The 21,707-nt window shown below is 37.2% G+C and overlaps 1 protein-coding gene across 9 annotated transcripts in view; it reads right to left on the reverse strand.

The window, feature by feature from the left end:
* GRIK1 (glutamate ionotropic receptor kainate type subunit 1) overlaps nucleotides 1-21,707 on the reverse strand; it is a 424,458-nt gene that overhangs the window by 94,512 nt on the left and 308,239 nt on the right. The window lies entirely within an intron of this gene.

Genomic DNA, 21,707 nt, shown 5'->3' on the forward strand with positions numbered 1-21,707 from the left:
GAAAATATGAACAGACCAATTACCAGTAATGAAATTGAATCAGTAATTAAAAACCTCCCAACAAACAAAAGTACAGGACCTGATGGCTTCACAAATGAATTCTACCAAACATTTAGGGAAGAGTTAACACCTGTTCTTCTTAAACTATTCCAAAAAATTGCAGAGAAAGCCAGCATTACTCTGATACAAAACCAGACAGAGATATCACAACAACAACAAAAAAGAAATTACAGGCCAATTTCACTGATGAACATAGATGCAAAAATCCTCAATGAAATATTAGCAAATAGAATTCAACAATGCATTAAAAGGAGAATACACCATGATCAAGTGGGATTAATTGCAGGGATGTAAGAATGGTTCAGTATCTGCAAATCGATCAATATGATACACCATATTAACAAATGAAAGAATAAAAATCATATGATCATCTCAATAGATGCACAAAAAGCTTATGACAAAGTTCAACATTCATTTATGATAAAAACTCTCCACAAAGTGGGTATAGAGGGAACATATCTCAACATAATAAAGGTCATATATGGTGAACCTCCAGGTAACATCATACTCAATGGTGAAAAGCTGAAAGCATTTTCTCTGAGATCAGGAACAAGAGAAGGCTGTACACTCTTGCCAATTTTATTCAACATAGTATTGGACGTTGCTAGCCACAGCAATCAGACAAGAAAAATAAATAAAATGAATCCAAATTGGAAAGGAAGAAGTAAAACTGTCACTGTTTGCAGACGACATGATAATCTACATAGAAAACCCTAAAGATGCCAACAAAAAACTACTAGAGCTCATCAATGAATTCTGTAAAGTTGCAGGATATAAAGTTAGTATACAGAAATCTATATTTCTATACACTAACAACAAACTATCAGAAAGAAAAAATTAAGAAAACAATCCCATTTACAATTGCATCAAAAAGAATAAAATACCTAGGAATAGATCCACCTAGGGAGGTGAAAGGCCTGTATTCAGAAAACTATAAGAAAACTATAAGACACTGATGAAAGAAATTAAAGACAATACAAACAGATAGAAATATAGTGTGTTCATGGATTGGAAGAATTAATATTGTTAAAATGACCATACTACCCAAAGCAATCTACAGATTCAATGCAATCCCTATCAAAACACCAATGACATTTTTCACAGAACTAGAGCAAATAATTCTAAAATCTGTATGGAAACACAAAATACCCTGAATAGCCAAAATAATCTTGAGAAAGAAGAACAAAGCTGGAGGTATCAAGCTCCTTGATTTCAGACTATACTACAAAGCTACGGTTATCAAAACACTATGGTACTGGCACAAAACTAGACATGTATGTCAATGAAACAGAATAGAAAGCCCAGAAAAGAGCCCACAGTTTTCTGGGCAGTTAATCTCTATGACAAAGGAGGCAAGAATATACAACGGGGATAAGATAACCTCTTCAATAAATGGTGTTGGGAAAACTGTACGGCCACATGCAAAAGAATCAAACTGGACTCTCACATCATGCACACAAAAAAATTCAAAATGGATGAAAGCTTTAAATGTAAGATCTGAAACCATAAAACAAGAAGAAAACATAGAGAGTAAGCTCTTTGACATTGATCTCCTAATATTTTTTTGGATGTCTCTTCAGGCAGGAAAAACAAAAGCAAAAATAAACAAATGGGACTATATCAAACTAAAAAGCTTTTGCAGAATGAAGGAAACTATCAACAAAACAAAAAGGCCACCTACTGAATGGGAGAAGATACTTGCAAGTGATATATCTGATAAGGGATTAATATCCAAAATATACAAAGAACTCATACAACTCAACATCAAAAAAATAATCTGATTTAAACAATGGGCAGAGGATCTGTATAGACATTTTTCTGAAGAAAATACACATGAAAAGATGTTCAACATCATTAATCATCAGGGAAATGCAAATCAAACCCATGATGAGATATTACCTCACACATGTCAGGATGACTATTATAAAAAAAGACAACAAATAACAAGTGTTGACAAGGATGTGGGAAACAGGGAATCCTTGTGCACTATTGGTGGGAATGTAAATTGGTGTAGACACTATGGAAAGCAGTATGGAGATTCCTCAAAAAATTAAAATTAGAACTATCATATGATCCAGCAATTTCACTCCTGGGTTGTTATCCAAAGGAAACAAAAACACTAATTAGAAAAGACATATGCACTCCTATGTTCACTGCAGCATTATTTACAATAGCCAAGATATGGAAGCAACCTAGGTGTCCATGGAGTGAAGAATGGATAAAGAAGATGTGGTATGTCTATATCTATATCTATATCTAATCTACAATGGAATATTACACAGCCAAAGAAGAATGAAATCTTGCCATTTGCAACAACATTGATGGACCTAGAGGATATTATGCTTAGTGAAATATACCAGAGAAAGACAAATATTCTCTGGTTTCTCTTACATGTGGAGTTTGAAAAAACAAATGAACAAACATAACAAAACAGAAACAGAGTTATAGATACAGAGACCAAACAGGCGGTTGCCAGAGGGGAGGGGGATGGGGGGAGTAAAACATAGTTGAGGGAGATGAAGAGGTACAAAATTCCAGTTGCAAAATAAGTGAGTCACAGGTATGAAATGTACAGTGTGGGCAACATAGTCAATAACTATGTAACATCTTTGCATGGTGACAGACTACAACTAGATTTATCATGGTGATCATTTTGAAATGTACAGAAATACCAAATCACTATGCTGTAGAGCAGAAACCAACATAGTGTTGTAGGTCAATTATACTTCAAAAACAAACAAACAAAAAACTCATAGGAAAAGAAATCAGATTTGTGGTCAGCAGAGGTGGGAGTGGGGGGAGGCAGAATTGGATGAAGGCAGTTAAAAGGCACAAACTTCCAGTTACAAGATAAATAAGTGCTAGGGATGTAAAACACAGCATGATAAGTATAATGAACACTGCCATATGTTACATATGAGTGTTGTTAAGAGAGTAATTCCTCAGCGTTCTCATCAGAAGAAAAAACAATTTTTTTTATTTCTTTAATTTTGTATTTCTATTAGATGATGACAGTTCATTAAATTTACTGTGATAATCATTTCATGATGTATGTAAGTCAAATCATTATGCTGTACACCTTAAACTTATATGGTGCTGTATGTCAATTATGTCTCCATAAAACTGGAATAAAAAAGACATATCTATGGCAAAAAAAGAAAAAAATGGAGAGAGGGCAAATTATGTATCTATTGATGAATAAGCCAAAACTAAACAACCAAATACTCTAATATCTTAATTCATAGGTGTAAGGAAACTTCTTGCTATAAATTTCAGGTAGGGTGGCCAATCAGTCTCAGTTTGCTCAAGATTGTCTGGCTTTTAAAACTGAAAGTCTCATATCCAGGGGAAACCTTCAGTTTTAGGCAAACCAGGACGGCTGTTCAGCCTAATTGCAGGACAAGTCCAATACTGAATTTTTTTTCCAGTAAGTAGCTTCATGGTATCAGTCAAGGCATCCTACTTTCTTTTTTTTTTTTTTGAAAGTTGCAAAATGTTTTTTATTTATGTAACTCAACTAAGAAAGTTCTTTCTGAGTCATGTGTTTCAATGTATTTTATTTTTTTAAGTTATATTGGGGTAATATGACAATTGAAAATTGTATATATTTAAGGTGTACACCTTGATGATTTGATAGATATATACATAAAGTGTCCTAATTCCTGAATCAATAAAATTTAACATCTACAATATAGCTGCAATACAGTGCACTTGATGGATTCATAAGATCATAGAGCTGGAGATCTGAGGGATGATAAAATTCCTAAAATGTGTGGGGAAATCAAATATATATAAATCAAATTCAATGTGAGATGTTCTAAGAATATTTTCTGTTCAAAGAATCCTATAGTTAACTTTTCTTAAACGTGAGTACATAATTGTTCTCGCATTTGGTTTTGAAAAACTGAATTGTCATATAGTTCTTGTTTAAGTTGTCTATGTTGGAGTGCATGATTTAGAATAAAATCTATGTGATTGAACTCAGTCTTTTTCCTCCTTCCTATGGTGGTTGTGATTGGTATCCCACCCAATTCCCCTGGTGCCTTATTACAGGGAGTGTTGGTTGCCCAAGGCCTCTAGGAACTTACTAGCTGGGAAATGCTTGGGAGGATATGTCCCAAACTCCCAGGATGGTGGTGGCCTATAGCCAATGAATGAGTAATATTGGGGTGTGTTAGATGCCTAGAGGACCCATACATGCTGGTGAAATGCATGTTCCAAAAGTCCCCTGGTGGGATAAGGATGAAGGTAGATTTCTCCTAGTTTCTTTCTCTGTCTTACTCACCTTCCCTCACTCCATTACCTGCCTCGCCTGAGAATGCTCTCTCAATAAATCATACAAGTGTCCCCATCTTAGGCTGTGCTTCCAGGGCAACAGAACTTTACTATAACTTATATCTATCTGTAATTTACTATAATTTTATCTAAAACTGGAAAGATTGCTACCATTTAGTTGGCCATTCATATCTTCAAGATAACATAGAAATTTTCCATTATGTCATAGAGGGGTAGGAAGATGGGAATTAGCATATTGACTGTCCATTAATTTATATCATCTCCTTTAATCATGATCAAGACTCTGCAAGGTAGGCATTTTTATCTCCTTTGTTATCCACAGGCAACTGAGTCTCAGCTAGGTCAAGATAGAATCATTAGTTAATGGGGAATCCAAGCTTAATTCAGGTTGTCTCATTTCAAAGACTCTTCTTGTTTCTTTTTGTTTTTTTTATTCTTCTGTCTTCCTTTACTTCTCTTTCCTTTTTCTTCAGTTCCTCAATTTATAATGTCAGTTTAAAAATGATTAAAGTACATTTATTTCCCTAATAGCCAGTAATCTCATCAATAGTCAAAGTAAAAATGGTTGGACTTGAGTTTTTCATAAGCTATGATTAATTTTAAAATTCATATCTGAAATAATAAAAATAGAATGAATAAAAAGCACTTGTATAATTTAGTTGGTAAGTTTGACCCTATGTAATCATCAACATATTATGCACAAAAGTCTGAAATATGAATTCTATCAAGCTAAACATATGCAGAATAATTGTCTAATGCTCAGGTAACATTTCATAGGGAGATTTTCATTTATTGTCTTTATTTTCAAAATGTTTTGTTGGCAGATCTTGTTGATAAAATGTGAGAGCTGTGAGGGTAATTGCAATTCTTGGCTAGATGTGTTGCTTTGTGTAAAGATGCTCTATTTCCATTTCTAATAATAGCAAGATGAAAAGAAAATGTGTAATGGTTGAATGGAGCAAACTTAGTTGAGGTTCAAAATTACATCAACAATTTGCCACATTTACAAATCTTCATTATTTCTTTAAAAGTAAATCCCTTGCAATTTTTGGAATTGTCTTTTAAAATATTTGACAGTGACCACACTCATCACATATATTGATTAAGAAAAAAATGTTTATTTTTCAGTTCCTTGCCTCAGAAGAATTTTAATCACAAATACTGCCACTCCCTGATTAGATTCTTTTATTTTTTTTGGTCATAAATCATGACTAGATTATTTGAGTAAGTCTACATTATTTGGGTAATTAGATGATGTTGTTATCAGCCTGTCTGACTTTGGTTCAGAATATTTACTTTAAAAGGGTATAGGATATTTAGAATGAATTTTTTAAAAAAGTGTTTCCCTTAAAAGACACTGCCTTTACTCTTACTTATCATGCCACATAAACTTTAAAGCTGTATTTACAATGGAATCAATGAAAGGAATGAATGAGTGAAAAAACCTCTAACATTTATACGCAAAAGGTCAGTTCCAGTTATTAGTGTCAAAACCTGACTTGCCCAGGCAAACCTTAGGATCATCAACTAACACAAAAGCAAACAATGAACATTTGCATCCTTTTTTTCTGAGTGTTCTTTCGTAGGTTGCACCCAAAGGGAGTCAGCATTCACATATTATTTTCCAGTGATAATTAGCTTGACCTTGAAATCACTGGTTTGTAATATCAATAATGTCGACAACTATAGCCTGGCCCTGGATTGAACTTGCTGTTTGGCCCTGATAGGACCGGGAAGGAAAGGTGGAAGGATGTTGAACAGGGCCTGCCCTGCCCCTCTGCAGCACCCATGCCTTTCCTCATATCCCTACCTCTCCTGCTGTTATGAAAATTATGGAAAAAGAAAGGTTGGACCCAGGCCTTTCTTCTTTCCTTCCTCCTACTTCCTCTTCCTCAGCATAAGTTCATGGCTGCTCTGTGTTGCTTTGTTAGATCTTCACTTAGATCTGACAACCGGAGGGCAAGAGGCCATGCTTATTTTGGCTTTGGTCTACTAATGTCTCTTTCAGTCTCTTCTTTATTGTGAACACTGATGAAAGTTTACTTCTGAATAATGGGACAATATAAAAAGCATGACTATACCTCACATCATCGGTTAGGGATGAATTATACAAGACACAGGGGACAGAGGATGGGCAACATATTTCAACTTCATCTTGATACCTCAAATGCCATCTTTCTCAAGCTGGCATAAGAATTATCTAAGTCTCTGGAGGTTGAATGAGGGAAATAATTATTTTCTTGGCAATTTCTTCAGGTGATCTTTGTGTGCACTATATTTTGAGAATCTCTAGCCTACAGAATTGCTCGGAAACATTAGCACAGCTTAGAAGGTACTTCGTGAACTGGTCTCTACTTATCACCTACAATTTGACCTCCTACCGTAATTCATTCTCAGCCACCAACGAGTCTCCAAGAACGGAATGCCCTTCCCCACCATGCTGCCTGCCACTGTCCTCCAAATGAGGCCAACCTTCATTTCCTCTGAGAAAGCTTTTAAAGCAACTCAGATGGAAGAACACTATTGCCCTGTGACCCCCTCTGTACTTTAAAGATGCCTCTAACCTATAACTCAGTCCAGACTAAGGCATATATTTGTTTTCATGTCTATCTTTGTATTGGAATCTGCTTTTCTTGAAGTCGGGGACCGGGTCTCACCTGTTTATGGATACAGTTCTTGTCACAATTCCTAGTCCTTAGTATTGATACATCTTTCTCAGTACTGATTATAAAATAAACGTTTCAGAGCAATCTTGGTAAATGGTACGTATTAGTATTTGTTATTTTATTAAATGGTTCTACTCTGGAAGAATTCTCAAATATAGGTAATGTGGCTGACATCCACTTCTTTCATTGCTATAAGACATCCTAACTGTTCATTCTCACTCTCAATGATGATCTTGCTCTCTGTCTTACTGAGGAAGCAGAAGCACTAAGCTTCACCGCTATGTCCCAGCATCTATGCTTGTATTCTCTGCTTTCTCTCCTGTTACTAGAAATGAACTGTCCATGTTCATATGCATGTGTGCACCAGACTCTCTCCCTTCTCACCTACACAATGACATTGTTCCAGCAGTTTCTGTCTCTCTTTCATTAGCAACTTGTCCCTCTCTGACTGGGTCATTCCAATCAGCATACAGACAATGCTATAAAATATCTCCTCTTTGGGAAACACTCTCTCCATCTCTTGTCAAATGTACTAGACACTTTCACAAATGCTATTTCCTTTCATTCTTGCAACTGTGTAAGAATCATTAGCCTTGTCTTATGAGATGAGGGTGTGAGGATTCAGATCCATACTTTCTGGCTCCAAAGACAGCACTCAGCTGAGAAGATGACCCAGTGTATTAGAATAGTATCCAAGAAAGAATACATAACCAGTGTATGAGCACCCAAAATGTTCTTGCTGATCTGTTTTTGGTGCTCCGAGACTGCTGTGCCTACCCCTCTAGCTCAATCTCCCCAACTTCAGTATGAGGGAATTGAACATCCTACCATTCTATACTGCCATTTTGGGAGTATAAAGTAATTCTGCCAGAGAGGTGAAGTTGCTGAATCACTGAACTTTCAGAGAAGTTATGGGTTACTATATTTTCAGTCTAAGACTTTCAAATTTTTTTTATTTTTTTTAGTATCCTGTAAGTGTAAATGAGAGTAATAGGAATTGTACTGGACACGGTCATATTTTGCATCGAAGAAGTCTGAATCCTCGCTGATCAAAGAGAGCCAGATGCAGTAAAACCCCTGATCATTTTATTATTCAGGGCAGAGCAAAACTCTGGGCCATTGGCATCTGTGCCTTTTCAGGCGCTCATGGGGTAGAAGCACAGCTGTGCCACAGAGGATTCTGAGGAACTTTGCTGAATGCTTTGAATTTTACAGGATTATCAGATATATTTTAAAATAAACAAAAGCACAGATATGAATAAAGTATAGTCAAAGCTTTGAGGGAATGCTAGTTGGATACCACTGGGTAGAGATTAAGGCTTTATCTAGCCATGTCAAAATTCTGAAATCTTAGATTACAGAGGCAGTGTAGTACAGAGATTGAGACTGCTCATGTTCTACCTGGATGGATCATGATCTAGCTTGTAACCTTTGGACAATTATCCAATCTTGCTAAGTCTCTTGTTTCCTTATGTAAAATGAAAATAACACTCATAGGGCTGTTGTGAGGATCAAGTGAGCAAATAGACATAAACCATTTAAACCATGTATGTTCCTATTCATTCTTGTCCAATAATTATTATTTCCCTGTTAAGCTTCTGAACACTCTCTAACACTTGACTTGGGAGTAACTGAAAAAGGTCTTCACCTTGACCCAACAGTAGGCTTTGGCGTTAGTTTCCTTTTTCTGAGCAGTGCGTGAGATTTCTTAGAACAGTCAGCCTTTGGTACCTGGAAGGATTAACCCTACATCCCTCCTGCACTTTGGGTGGGCAGTTAAGTGAGGAGGATTCTCTACCAGTGGGCACCAAAAAGACCCCTGGTTCATCTGGATCCACCTACCAGTCACCACTGATGCAAGATCTCTTCTTCTTTCTTCATATTTCCTTCCTATTGCATGTCTGTGATTTTATTTTATTTTATTTTTGCTCCTGATAACTTCAATTTAATCCAATCTGGGTGGACAAAGGGCTCCCAGTGCAATTGGCTTTCAATCCTCTAAGGTATCCTCACCTTGCCACTGTCTTAGGCCCTTGTGAAACATTCAAGGCTGTCCTCCTCCACCTCGCTGGCAGGGACCACAGTGATCTTTGCATTCCCCACAAGACAAGCACTTGAAACCACTTAGTTAACAGAGAAGAGAAACTTTATATTCTAGTACTCTAAACTGTGAGCTGAGTTAATAGGTCAATTCTTATAACTGAACAGGTAAATACTCCAGGGTAAATCTGACCACCAAGTTTATGTAGACTTTATTCCAGTGGGCGGCCCATAGGTTGTGAGTTTTTCTCTCTGTACAATGTTCCTGAGTTGTCTGACATGAGGCACAGAGGAAGGTACTCAGGGAGTTGGTGAAACTATTCAGGTGGAAAAGTAGTTGATCAATCTCCCACTTTTTAGGACATTTAAAAGGCATATTAATAGAATTTTGAACTCATGGAGACAAAGTGTTGATGTGATTTACTCAAAGTCACATAGATCATCAATGATAGGACTAAGTTGACACTGGCCTTTTTCTTGAATTCCAAGACTCATGTGTACTGGTGTGTGCGTGTGTGTGTGTGTGTGTGTGTGTGTGTGTGTGTGTGTGCATATATTAGAAACACAGCACTTTAACACATTATGATAAACAGTAAATAGAGTGTTGTTATACATATATAACAATGCACATTATTAATCTTTCTTTCTTTAAATGGATTATTCTGCTTCAAAGTCATGAAAAGCAATTGACTTGCTGAGTCAAACATACAAATCTAATAAAGGAAAATAGTGCTGCTGACTTCTGATTATCTGCGTTAAAAAAAAAATCTGAATTTAAATTTTATTGTTGGAAACTTAGCTTTAAACTATGGCTGCTTTAGACTGATTACTGAGTTGTAGGTGTCAGTACTCGGCAGACCTGAACACAACTGGAAAGCATTACCTCTCTTTTTATTTGTAAGTCCAATAGGATTTTTATTAGTAGGGTAGTGTTTGACAATCCTCTCTCTAGTTTTCATTAATTGATTCATATACCCTGTTCATAATTTTATTGATTGATATCAATGTTTAGCACCATCAATTTTTTTATGCATTGTTGAGCACACTATTTCTAGTCTGGGAATTCTGAAAAACAATCAATAAATTATACTAAGTGAATCACTCAGCACATTTTCAATGTTAACCTTTGGCAAGGAGTCTCCCTTTTTGCCTTGAGTACCTGAAGATTGGGTTCCATTAGCAATGCAGTATTTGAAAACAAACGCTGCATACTGAAATGGCTACCCAGTCACATTTCAGAAGTGTTGCACTCATTAGGGGGGTTATTCTAAAATATGCTGCTGTTCAAGTTGAAATCGTGAAAAATTTGGAGTTAGGGGATGCAAATCTTTTAAGAGAGAAAAACATGGTTATGGTCTCTGTTCTTGTAGAAGGATACTTCTCTGGTATACTTTATTAGGTCTTGTATTATGTTAACTGTTAACTATTTGTATTTTGTCAACTGTGTATTTCTTAGGTATTTATACGTAATAATTGTATATTATGTTAATTATTTGTGTTAACTATCTCTTCTCCAATTGATTGTTAATTCCTTGATGGCAGGAAATGGTTTACTCATCTTTGAAGTCCAACACCTGCATTTGATAGATATCCAAAATATATGTAGAAAGTATGGTTGAATAAGGTAGCACTTCCAAAAGTTACACACTTTCAAGTAGTAGGAGAAATGCAGTGGGAATGTAGCAAGACTGGGAATTAGGATTTTCTTCCTACTGGCTGTGAGACCTAGGAGGAGCTACAGGATTACAGTGAGGAGAAACATATCTTCATGTCCCACCCCATCCTCCTGTCCCCTTTCTTCTTCTTCTAGAAAGATCTGGACAAGCAGACTGTACAACCTGCAGGTCAAAGAAGCAAAATCATGTGACCTTCTCAAGGCCATGGTGCCTATGGTGGTGAGACTGGAGGGGCAGTTAGATTTAGTTTACTTGCACCCCCAAAATCAGCTCTTACACAGCAATCCAATTCTAAGGAGATTTTTCTTTGAGTTTTGGAGGCTTTCCAAGTTTAGGAATTGGCCTGAAGGGAATGACATGAAGGGAATGACACTTTTAAGCATTTACTGACTCCATAATTATTACAGTCATTCATTCATTTAGCAAACCTTCATTCTGCTAACACTTTTTCATGAAATTACTAAGAGTAAGATCAAGAGATAAAGTTATCTTGCGGGAGATGGTGCAGAGAAAACAGAACAGAGAAAAGATTTTATGTGTTTCAAAAATTTGTCTGCACCAGACTCTGTTTCCTGAATAGAAAATTTAACAAATGTGATTCATTGTGGTGTTATTTCATTTGTTTTTAATTAAAGGAGGCCCACTCTATATCCATTGTATAAACATAACCCTGATGGACTAACTGTACAATTATTGTCTTACTCAGGTCCCTGGAGTATAATACAATGACAAATATCTGAAATTCACCCTCCACCTAAGCAATGTGATCTCTGTCCTGTCACCCACAATTTTAAGCCAGTTCTCAGAAAAGCTATTTAAAACAAAATCTGAAGTATACATAATCATGGTAATGAAAATAAACATTAAGCAAAGGAAGAAATGATAAACATAATCTTTAGATCACATAACTTCTTTGGATGTCAGCTATTTCAGGAACTGAAGTGATGTATTTATCATATTCTCATCTGTTCAATACATAATAATTTTAACTATTATGTGTATTGTTTATAACCCATTATCTTGCAATAACAGCTTGCATGGATCACTGCATAATTTAAAAATATAGTGGCTTTTCTTGCCAATATTTGATTTCCAACTTTAAATCTGCTGACTTTATATCTTTGCCATGAACTCTGGGTAAATTTTTTTATTTCCTAAGGATTTATCTTAGAAGGTGCACCTGCCTTTTCTTTTTTCATAAACTAGTTTCCTTTGGCACTGGCTCATGTGATGGCATGTTTTCCAAAATAGAATGAATTGGCTTCTGTAGTTGCAAATCAGCTAAATGGGCAGGAATACAAATCTGAGACCCAGGGAGGGTGAAGTGGGTGGGAATAAGGCGCTTGTCTAATTATCTAGATTATGTGATCAATTTAATCTGGAAATCAAATCATTCTGTCTTGAATTACTTATATTACTTTGGTCACATTAATCAAATTTTGTCTTTGTTGGGTATATACTTATTATAGCTAATCAATATGTTCTTTGTCTATGAAGACAAAAATGTGGATTCCACATGGGTTGAATTGACATCTTTTCCTAGTTAGCCTGATTGGGTGGGTTATTGTATTATGTAAACATTTATTTATTTAGTCACCAAGTTTATTGAGGACTTGAAATGTGGCTAGTATAAATTGAGGACTATAAGTTTAAAATGCAAACTGAATTTAAAAGACTTATGAAAAAAAGTAAAATAGTAATTTTTATATTGATTACATGTTGAAGTAATAATATTTTGGATATATTGGGTTATATAAAATGCATTATTAAAATTAATTGTACCTGTTTATTTTAAGTTTTTAATGTAGTTACTAGAAAATCTATGTGACTCACATAATATTTCTACTGGACAGTGCTGCTCTAGAGCAAATCTTCCATTTGTGCATAGAGGCTATTACTTAGAAGTTCATCACAGCATTGTTTGGATGTGTAAAAGAAAAGCAGGCAGCCAAAATATCCATTCATGGGGAAATGGATAAGTACCTTGAAGTATATTTAATGCATGAGTTGTTCCTCTGCTTGGATACTTTACTCTCTTAATATTTACATGTCCTGCTCTCTCTTTTCTTTTAGGATTTTACTCAAGTTTCACATTTTTTGTGAAGTATTTTCTAACTACCCTATGTAATACAGTAATGTCCATTTCTGTCTTCAAGGACTCCTCCTGAACAGCTTACCTCTCCTGAGCTTTGCTTTTCTGATAATCCTTTTCATCATCTGAAGTACAATATTGCCTTTTATATATGTCTGATTCCCCCACTAGAGTATCAGTTTCATGAGAGCAAGGGCTTTGTTTTGCTTACCATTGCATTCTTGGTGTCTAGAATAGTGGCTGCAACATATTGAGTATTTAGGAGATATTTGCTGAATGAATGAATGATGGAATACTAGATTTCAACAAAAATGAATGCACTGGATAAATAATAAATATACATCAACTTAGATGTATTCCAAAACTTAAGTAAGATTGACTGGAAAAGAAAATTGCTGAATGAAATATATATGCACACAAATATATGTAGGCACACACACAAAAAATTTATATATATCCATACAAACATGTACACACCCACACATCCCCATATGTATATATATGTGTGTGTGTATATGTATACATGCATATATATGTATATGCATATACACACATATGTATACGAATGTGTGTATACTTGCATATATATGTATGTGCATATACACACATGCATATACATATATGTATACATATGTGCATATGTATCTATAAAATGGCATTCATTTAAATAAATTAAACACATGTGTGCATGTGCACATATTCACATGTACACACCTACATAACAGACTGCAGTATAGAAAGCAAATTCTTCAATCAACCTTGCAGAGCCAGGACATTAGTAGCTGAATGGAAGGAAGATGATAACTGACATGAGTCTTTGAATGTTATCTCATAAATAAAAATGTTATTTAGAATCATATAAACTAAGGAGAACTTGGCAGACCTCCCATTTTATGCTGACATCCCCTTTCAACATTTCTGACAGGTGATTTTTCACCTAGCCACTGACTGAATATTTCAGGGGCAGGTATTTTAGCACCTTAGTTATAAATGAGACAATGTATATAATTGGTTAAAATTGTAAACTTTGAACGGATGTCATTTCTTTGTCCAGAGTTGTAAAGGGAACTGAAGCAAGGACCTGAAGAATTCTTTCTTCCTTTAGGTCTAAATGTCCTAAATATGAGAGAATGCTGGGATGAATGGGTTTCACGTACACAGTGCAAGCTAGGAGTCAGAATGCAGGTAATTTTCAATAGGTGCGGAATGAAAATACAAATGGAAATTTTTCTGAAGAGTGGAAATTTGACTGAGTTTGCTGCCAGATCCAATGTCATCTAATTAATCCAAGGGACAGCTTGTCCTGGCAATCAAAATCAGATGGTAGGCGTAACGGGAAGTGTTACTTACTGGAGCCACAGTAGGATAAAATCATGTCAAAGCTTATGTTTCTCTAGGGACTTTTTTTTCAATTCTGTAATTTTCACCTGGATCCCATTAAAAAAAAAACACAAAACCCACTCAATACTGACATGCTAAGTAAAAGTCCAAATAAATATCAAAGCAAATATAGGTGCCTCAGTGGAGAATTTTAACTTTTACTCTTTGATTTTTAAAAGCTTGAATTTGAATGTTTTGTTTATGTATTCAAATTTCTAATCTTCATTCCATCAAAATAAATCAATAAATTACACTTTCATAACCAAACAGTGGCAGAAAGCTGCCCATATTTTATATAGTTCTCAGTGATATACCATATAATTTGGCATTTGGAAATAATGTTTCACTCTTATGTAGGAAATTTATTTTGGACCAAATCAATTAGGAACTATTTACATGGTTTAAAATCAAGTATCAGCTCAGTGAAATTTATTAAAAGTTTGCTAGATTTTAGCTTCCTGGGTTCAGTGCAACAAGCATCTTTTAAATGCCTGCCATGTACTGCACAGTGACGTGAGGACACAAAGATAAATTGACTTTGTCCTTGTCCAAGGGAAAGATCTTACAGTGTCTGAATGAAGCATGAGAAATGCTAACATAGAGATGTACCGGAGCTATGAAGTCCAGTGGAGAATCCATCCCCAAATAAAGGTTAGGGAGAGGCTTACTGGACTAAGAGAATTAACTCTGAGAGAGAGTTAGCCACATGAAAAATGGGAGGCAGTGCTTTTCAGACTGAAAGGAGTATGACAAAAGTGGTGTTGTGAGGTCAGTTTTGCCAGGAAAAGAGAAACTCACCTGTCTTTACTGTATGAGAAAAGCATGGTGAATGCAGGAAACTATAAGCAAGTTTGTGTTTTTAGAGGTTAGAATACCTACTATGCACTCTTGTACATCACTTTGCTTACATGGTGACGACGGTTGTAAAAGGGCTGACAGTCAAGATATGGGGCATAGTTAGAGGCTATTTTAATGGTCCAGGGAAGAAATGATGAGGGCAGTGGGCAAGGAAGTTTGTTAAAGAATATTTAGGATAGAAAGTCTGATGGAACTTAAGGCGATGAGTGTGCTGAGTTGGATGAAGAAATTTAGACAAACTTGTAGAGGTCTGGTTTGAGTGATATGTCCTATCTTACTGTGATGTGTCAAGTCAGGTGCCCAGATGATGGATATCAGGATACTAGAGTGAGTAGTTAGAAACTCCCAAGTTTCCTATACATACGTACAGAGGAAGTCCCCTCAGAGATTCTTCTAGATCAAGGATTTATACAAAGGGTCACATGTGTGGTAGAGGTGGTTGCTGAAGAGATTTCTCTGGACAGAGCTGTTGCCTCTCTGTGAGTTCACACCCCTCTGCCTTTAGGATACTGTTTTCTAATTCCATTCCTGGTGAGTGGAGCTTCCAGGGGGCCATTTGGGGAAATCTGAAATAGGTTGGCTACAGTTGGAGATGCAGAAGACCAATGGCTGACTCAGACATGAGAAAGTGGCAGTGGACTATGGTGTGACTCCCAAGTGACAAAAGAAGTCTACATAGAGTTGACCAGTTGAGATGATGGGCCAAGCAGAAGTCTGCCGCATTGCAATTAGAGGTATTCCCTGAATTACCAAGGAAGGAATGAGTAGGTGTTTCCTGTGGACCAGATTTGTATCCATGGTACCTGGGTGGGATAGTCTTGGGTTATAGTCAATAGGACAGTCTAGAAGGGTGAGGAGACTTCAGCAGAAAGAGCAAGAGGTGTACTACTGGATTTCAAGGGGCTGAGAACTCTCCATACCCTTCCATCTGAAACAGGGGTCCACTGGTCTGAGTCAAAGAAACATCAGGAAAGCCTGCCCAATAGGAACTCTAAGCTTTAAAAATCTACCAGGCTTACGGGGGCACCAACTTAATGTCGGAATTTCCTGCTAAGCTTAGAGAGTGCTGAGCAGCCCAGCCAACTAGGAAGTGTCCTAACACAGGGGTCCTTAACCCCCAAGCTGCAGACAGGTCCATGGCCTGTTAGGAACCGGGCCACACAGCAGGAGGTTAGCGGAGGGTGAGTGATCGAAGCTTCATCTGCCGCTCCCCATCACTGGCACTACTGCCTGAACCATCCCTCCCATCCCCACCCTACCCCCCGCCACCATCAGTGGAAAAATTATCTTCCAAACAGGTCCCTGGTGCCAAAAAAGTCGGGGACCGTTGTCCTAACACTTTTTGAGCCTGGTAGGAGGTCCAGCAGCTAAGCGTGTGGTGAGGAAGTCATCAGGGAAAGGAGAAAGAGGAGAGCCCACCATCCCTCCATTTCCCTAGAGTCTTCCAGCAGAGCTCAGGGAGAGGAGAAATTTGATGTTACATCAAGTTACAATTTTGATTAACGTCTTGGACTAGATAGTCTAATTCATAAGTTGAAGTTCAACTTAAAGAACCTCTAGGACTGCCATTACCTTAGTAAACAAAAAATCATAGTCTCTATGCAATTTTCACTAAATAATTTTAAATGGGCAGTAGGAAGAAAATAAACTGATTTTGTTGTCCCACTAGTTGTGTTTGTTTGATATACTGGTTACATCATCATTCATTGACATTGGGCCTACAGTAGTGATAATAATTTTAATAGATAAAACTGATGGGTTCTATCTGGGAATTTGTTGATATGTGGGTGGCAGCAGGACATCCAGATTTTTCCAAAAATCCAGATGGATTTTTCCAACAGGGAAGTCACTGAATGAATTTAGACCTAAATTCATTTTGGTCTAAATTTTGGAAAGAAATTAGGGCTAATTCAAGAAACTTTTGTTTATCTCTCTTGAACATTGTTTTCCCTTTTAGCTCTTTATGAGTGATGATTACTTCTGAACCAAGATGTCCACAATTCCTCAATAATCCTTGTGGGTTTTTCTGTTTCAATCAAACTTACACATAGCTACCAATATAAACTGTCTAAAATATCATTTTGTTTCTGCCTGAAGAACAGTGACTTCTTTATCAATCAACAATAAAATTAGAAATTCTCAGCAGATTTTCTCAGGTAGAAACCAATTGTCTCTCCATATTTATGTAAACTCATTTCTCACCACTTCCACATGGAACCACTCCATCTGAGCCCATCAGAACTCCTTATGTTTCATTTATATTTTTGCTGGTCACCATACTGGAACATGTTTTCAACCAAATTCTGCCTTAAATACTCAGTTCAGACACTTTTTTTTCATTTCACTGAAGTATAGTTGACTTCTAATGTTGTGTTAATTTCTGTTGTACAGCAAAGTGATTCAGTTATATATATATTCTTTTTCATATTCTTTTCCATTATGGTTTATCACAGGATACTGAATATAGTTCCCTGTTGTTATACAGTAGGACCTTGTTGCTTATCCATCCCATATGTAATAGTTTGCATCTGCTAATCCCAAACTTCCTATCCTTCACTCTCCCACTCTTCTCCCCCTTGGCAACCACAAGTCTGTTCTTTATATTTGTCAGTCTGTTTCTGTTTCATAGATATATTTATTTGTGTCGTATTTTAGATTCCACGTATAAGTGATATCATACAGTATTTTTCATTCTCTTTCTGACTTACTTAGTATGATAACCTCTAGATCCATCCAAGTTGCTGCAAATGGCATTATTTCATTCTTTTATATGGCTGAGTAATATTCCATTGTGTGTGTATAACATGAGTTTCAAGGAGACCAGCATGTTTGTAAGGCCCCTGAGATTGTAAATAAATCTTTTTGTGGGAATAACAGATACATGGTTTAAATCAGTTTTAATATAGGGTCTGTAACCCAGAAAATAGTTAAGAACAACTGATTTAACCTAAAATCTGATTCATTTTACTGTACCCACAGTTTACTGCTCTTCTCAGCACCTGTGATTTCAGACTCTTTTCTTCCCAGATGCTTTGATGTGCTTGCTCCTTCTCCAGCTATTCCCATTGATTTCCGCACGGCCAGCTGGAACTTACTCTGGGTCCAGAGTAACTCTGGCCACAAACAGGAAGTGTTTCAGCTTCTTCACCCCACATTCAGCTATCATTTCCCAGGCTGACCTGAGATGTGGTTTGCCAGGGTTTTCTATTATCTCAGCATGGCTGATTGTTACCTAATGTCTTTGGGTCCCTCCTGAACAATCGTGTGTGCTTGATGATTGAAAGCTCTCTCCATCCCTGGCATCATTGCATTTGGCCGCTTGTGTGCTGCATGACTGTCTCCATTGAACTACTGATTTTCCACTACCAGGTCCTGTCCTTTTTATAAGCACTACTACTTCATCTTAGGCTCAATAATAACGGTGATGCTGCCGAATAACAACAGCAAGAATGCGGTGCTTACATATGCTAGGCAATACACTTAAAGTTTTATACGTGTTGCCTCATTTCTTCCTGACCACCACCTTATATGGTATACATTTTAACAAGGACCTTCCATTTAATGGTAGCTACCCTTTCTTGAGCAATCACTGTAATCCAGACATTTTGCTAGGCTGTACATATATTAAATGTAATCCTTACAGACATGTGAAGTAGGTATTTTATCCCCAATTTATAGAAGAGGGAACTGAGAAAAAAAAAGAGGTTAAATGACTAGGTTTACACAGATAGCAAACTGATTAAATCTCAGGGTCTACACTCTCAGTTCACAGTTAAATAGGCTGGACTATTCCTAAGACCCCTGCCTTACTCTCCCACTAGAACCTAGGACCCCAGTAAACGAGTCTAACCCAGGCCCTGGTTTCTGCCTTATTGAATTTTGTCTGAATATGATATTCATGTACGGGGAGTTTGAGCTATAATACTTGTTCATAGATTGTATGTGTTTTTCAGTTCATTTGCTGTCCATTCGTCTACTTGTTTGGCATCTATTTATTGGGTGCTTATTCTACATTCAGCATTGTGTAAGGACTAGGGAATCGAGACTAGAAAAGCACAGCTTGGAGACAGACATGCAATCAAATATCATGGTCTAACAACAGACGTAATAAAGGAGAGGAGCCTGAATTTGTGAGTCAGGGCCAGCAGACAGAGGCTAGTGCTTGAATTGGGTCATAAAGGATGACCCAGAGGAGGCACTTCAATCAGAGGCAAGAGAATTTGGAAGGAGCATATGGCAAGTTCAGGGAGCCACAATAGGTTCAGCAAGTGCTGGGATTGAGGCAGGAGATGAGAGAGATGGCACAGGAGGTCAGGAACCAGATCACTAGGGACCTTGCATATCCTGCTGAAGAGTGTGGGTTCAAATGAAAGCTTCAGATGAAGCCTGCTATTCCTCCACTGTGTAGAATTTATATTAGTAGACAGTAGAAACCACATCTTATAATTTTAGGAAAATATCTCCTATAGCGCCAAGTTAATATTACTTATATAATGGAGTCCCAGTAATGCTGTTGAACGGAAATTTATCATTTCTTAATATGTATTTGCTTAGCAAATGCCCAGAGAGATAACACTATAACATACCCTATCATGTTTGAAATATTCTTTAATTCTTTCTCTCTTTCTGGTCAGCCTAAAAACACTGAAAAGTAGATAGCCTGAGAGATCTGTCTGAAAGACTTACTGATTCTAAATGATGTGTGGAATTATCAGGGGTTAGTGCACATGCAAATACCTCTCTGCTCGGAAAGTTTACCTCCTGCGACGAATTTGATCTTCACCCCGTAAATTCAATCTGCTGACTTGCTTCTTTACATTATTTCTGATTATAGTTTTGGAAATCATTTAGAAAACGATAGTTACTAAAAGAAAGGACCAGGGGAAGTTTTAGGACCAAGTGCTTTATTTCATGTTTCTTAATAAAACCCAATAGCTGCAAAGTTTTGTTGTATTAGGTACTCACTGAAAGAAATATCTGCATTTTCTCACTTCTGCATGTTTTAGTTTGTCTCAGAGTTCCCTCAGTGCCAGTCTTTCAACAAGCTGGGGCATTACTCCCGGTTAACCCGCTTTCCCATTTTCTCTGCAGATGCCTACACCCTGCCAAAGGCAGTATAAGGCATCGTGACTCAGGAGACAAAAGAAAAGATGAACACAAGGTTTCTAATGCATCTCCCCTTCTACCTCCAGCTGTGGAGCCTGAGAATGGGGAATTTGTTCTTTGGAGTAACAGAATGTAAAATGCTTTCTTGCTTTCAATGTGGTCCCTCATCTTAGAGCTCATTATTTCTTTAAACATATCTAAAGATCACTTGGTAATTTCACCTTCCTATGCAACTTAAGTACAAGAAAAAAGGTGTTTAGGGTGTTCCAGAGTGTTTGATCCCAAGCTTTCATGTTGTCTCATGCCTCTTCTTGCACTGGTATGAGATAAAAGGAAACCAGCTGTTTTCTTGTTAAAGATCAAGGTGATCAGGATGGTGGTTCAGGACATAACCATGATCGCCGCAGGGAGAGGAGGGGCTGTGTGATGTTTTCCTATTAGGCACAGTATGTCAGATGTATGTAGCTGTCAGAACAGGTCATTTTATGCCTATTTGTGATTTCTCTGTTGTTGTTTCTGTTGCCAGTTTTAAATTCCTGGCATCATCCTCAGTAGAACTGAACAAGGGCTGTTATGAGTGGTCCATTCCAACGGTAAGAGAATAGCTAATGTTTCAGATTCTTACTATGTTGCTGTACTGTTCTTCACAAGTATTAACTTTACTCTTTATCCTCACAATAATGCTGTGAGTTAGAATATGTTATTCCCATTTTACAGGTGAGAAAACTGAGACACAAGGAGTTTAAGTAACTTACCCAGGTTACATTGCTCATAAGTGTTGGTGGAGCTGGAATTTAAACCCAAATAACAATGCCAGGAATAGGATGAGGTAAGAGAGGGACCCAGGGCACAAAATTTAAGGAAGCACTCTCTCTCAGTCTCTTGTAAGTGCAGGGTTCAAGCTTGAGAGTAAGTGCCTCCTTAAATCGTGTGCCCAAGGCACTTCTTTGCTGTTAGCCGTACTTCAGTCCCAGCCTTGTAAATAACCTTGGTTTGGAGCCTGGGTGGTATTAACCTTCATACCGCCTGTCTCTCTGGTCCTGACCCTTACGGATCAGAGTCAGCCTTCAATGAGGAAGTAGATTGAAGAGCCTGAAGAGGGGTCTGTAGGTGCTGAAGAGGCTAACAGAGATAAAGACCTAAGTAGGTATCTTTCTTTAGATTTCTCCCTTGCTCTTGGCTGGGCATTCTTCTCTTGCACTATGTTCCCTGCCACTCTTCTCTTTTATGGCTTTGTCTCACCCCATCCTTCTCCAGTACAGAAAGGAATAAAGGTACTCTTCACTTGAGAGGTAAATCTCTGCATCCCATAGAGAAAACATTAGAACAGCATCACAGTGTATGATGCATCCTCAGTCAGGCCCGGCTGCCCCCAAGTACCTTATTTCATCTCGTCAAGTCCAGACACACTCTGAAATGTGTGTTGGGGTCAAAGATAATCCAAGAATACATATCTATAAGGCATCTCAGGATCTTAGAACAGGGTCTGGTGAAGGGAAGTCAACTTGCCTTAGAGAAAAGAAATGGGTGTCC

This window comes from Eschrichtius robustus, chromosome 6 (assembly GCF_028021215.1).
Source record: "Eschrichtius robustus isolate mEscRob2 chromosome 6, mEscRob2.pri, whole genome shotgun sequence".
Classification (NCBI taxonomy): domain Eukaryota; kingdom Metazoa; phylum Chordata; class Mammalia; order Artiodactyla; family Eschrichtiidae; genus Eschrichtius; species Eschrichtius robustus.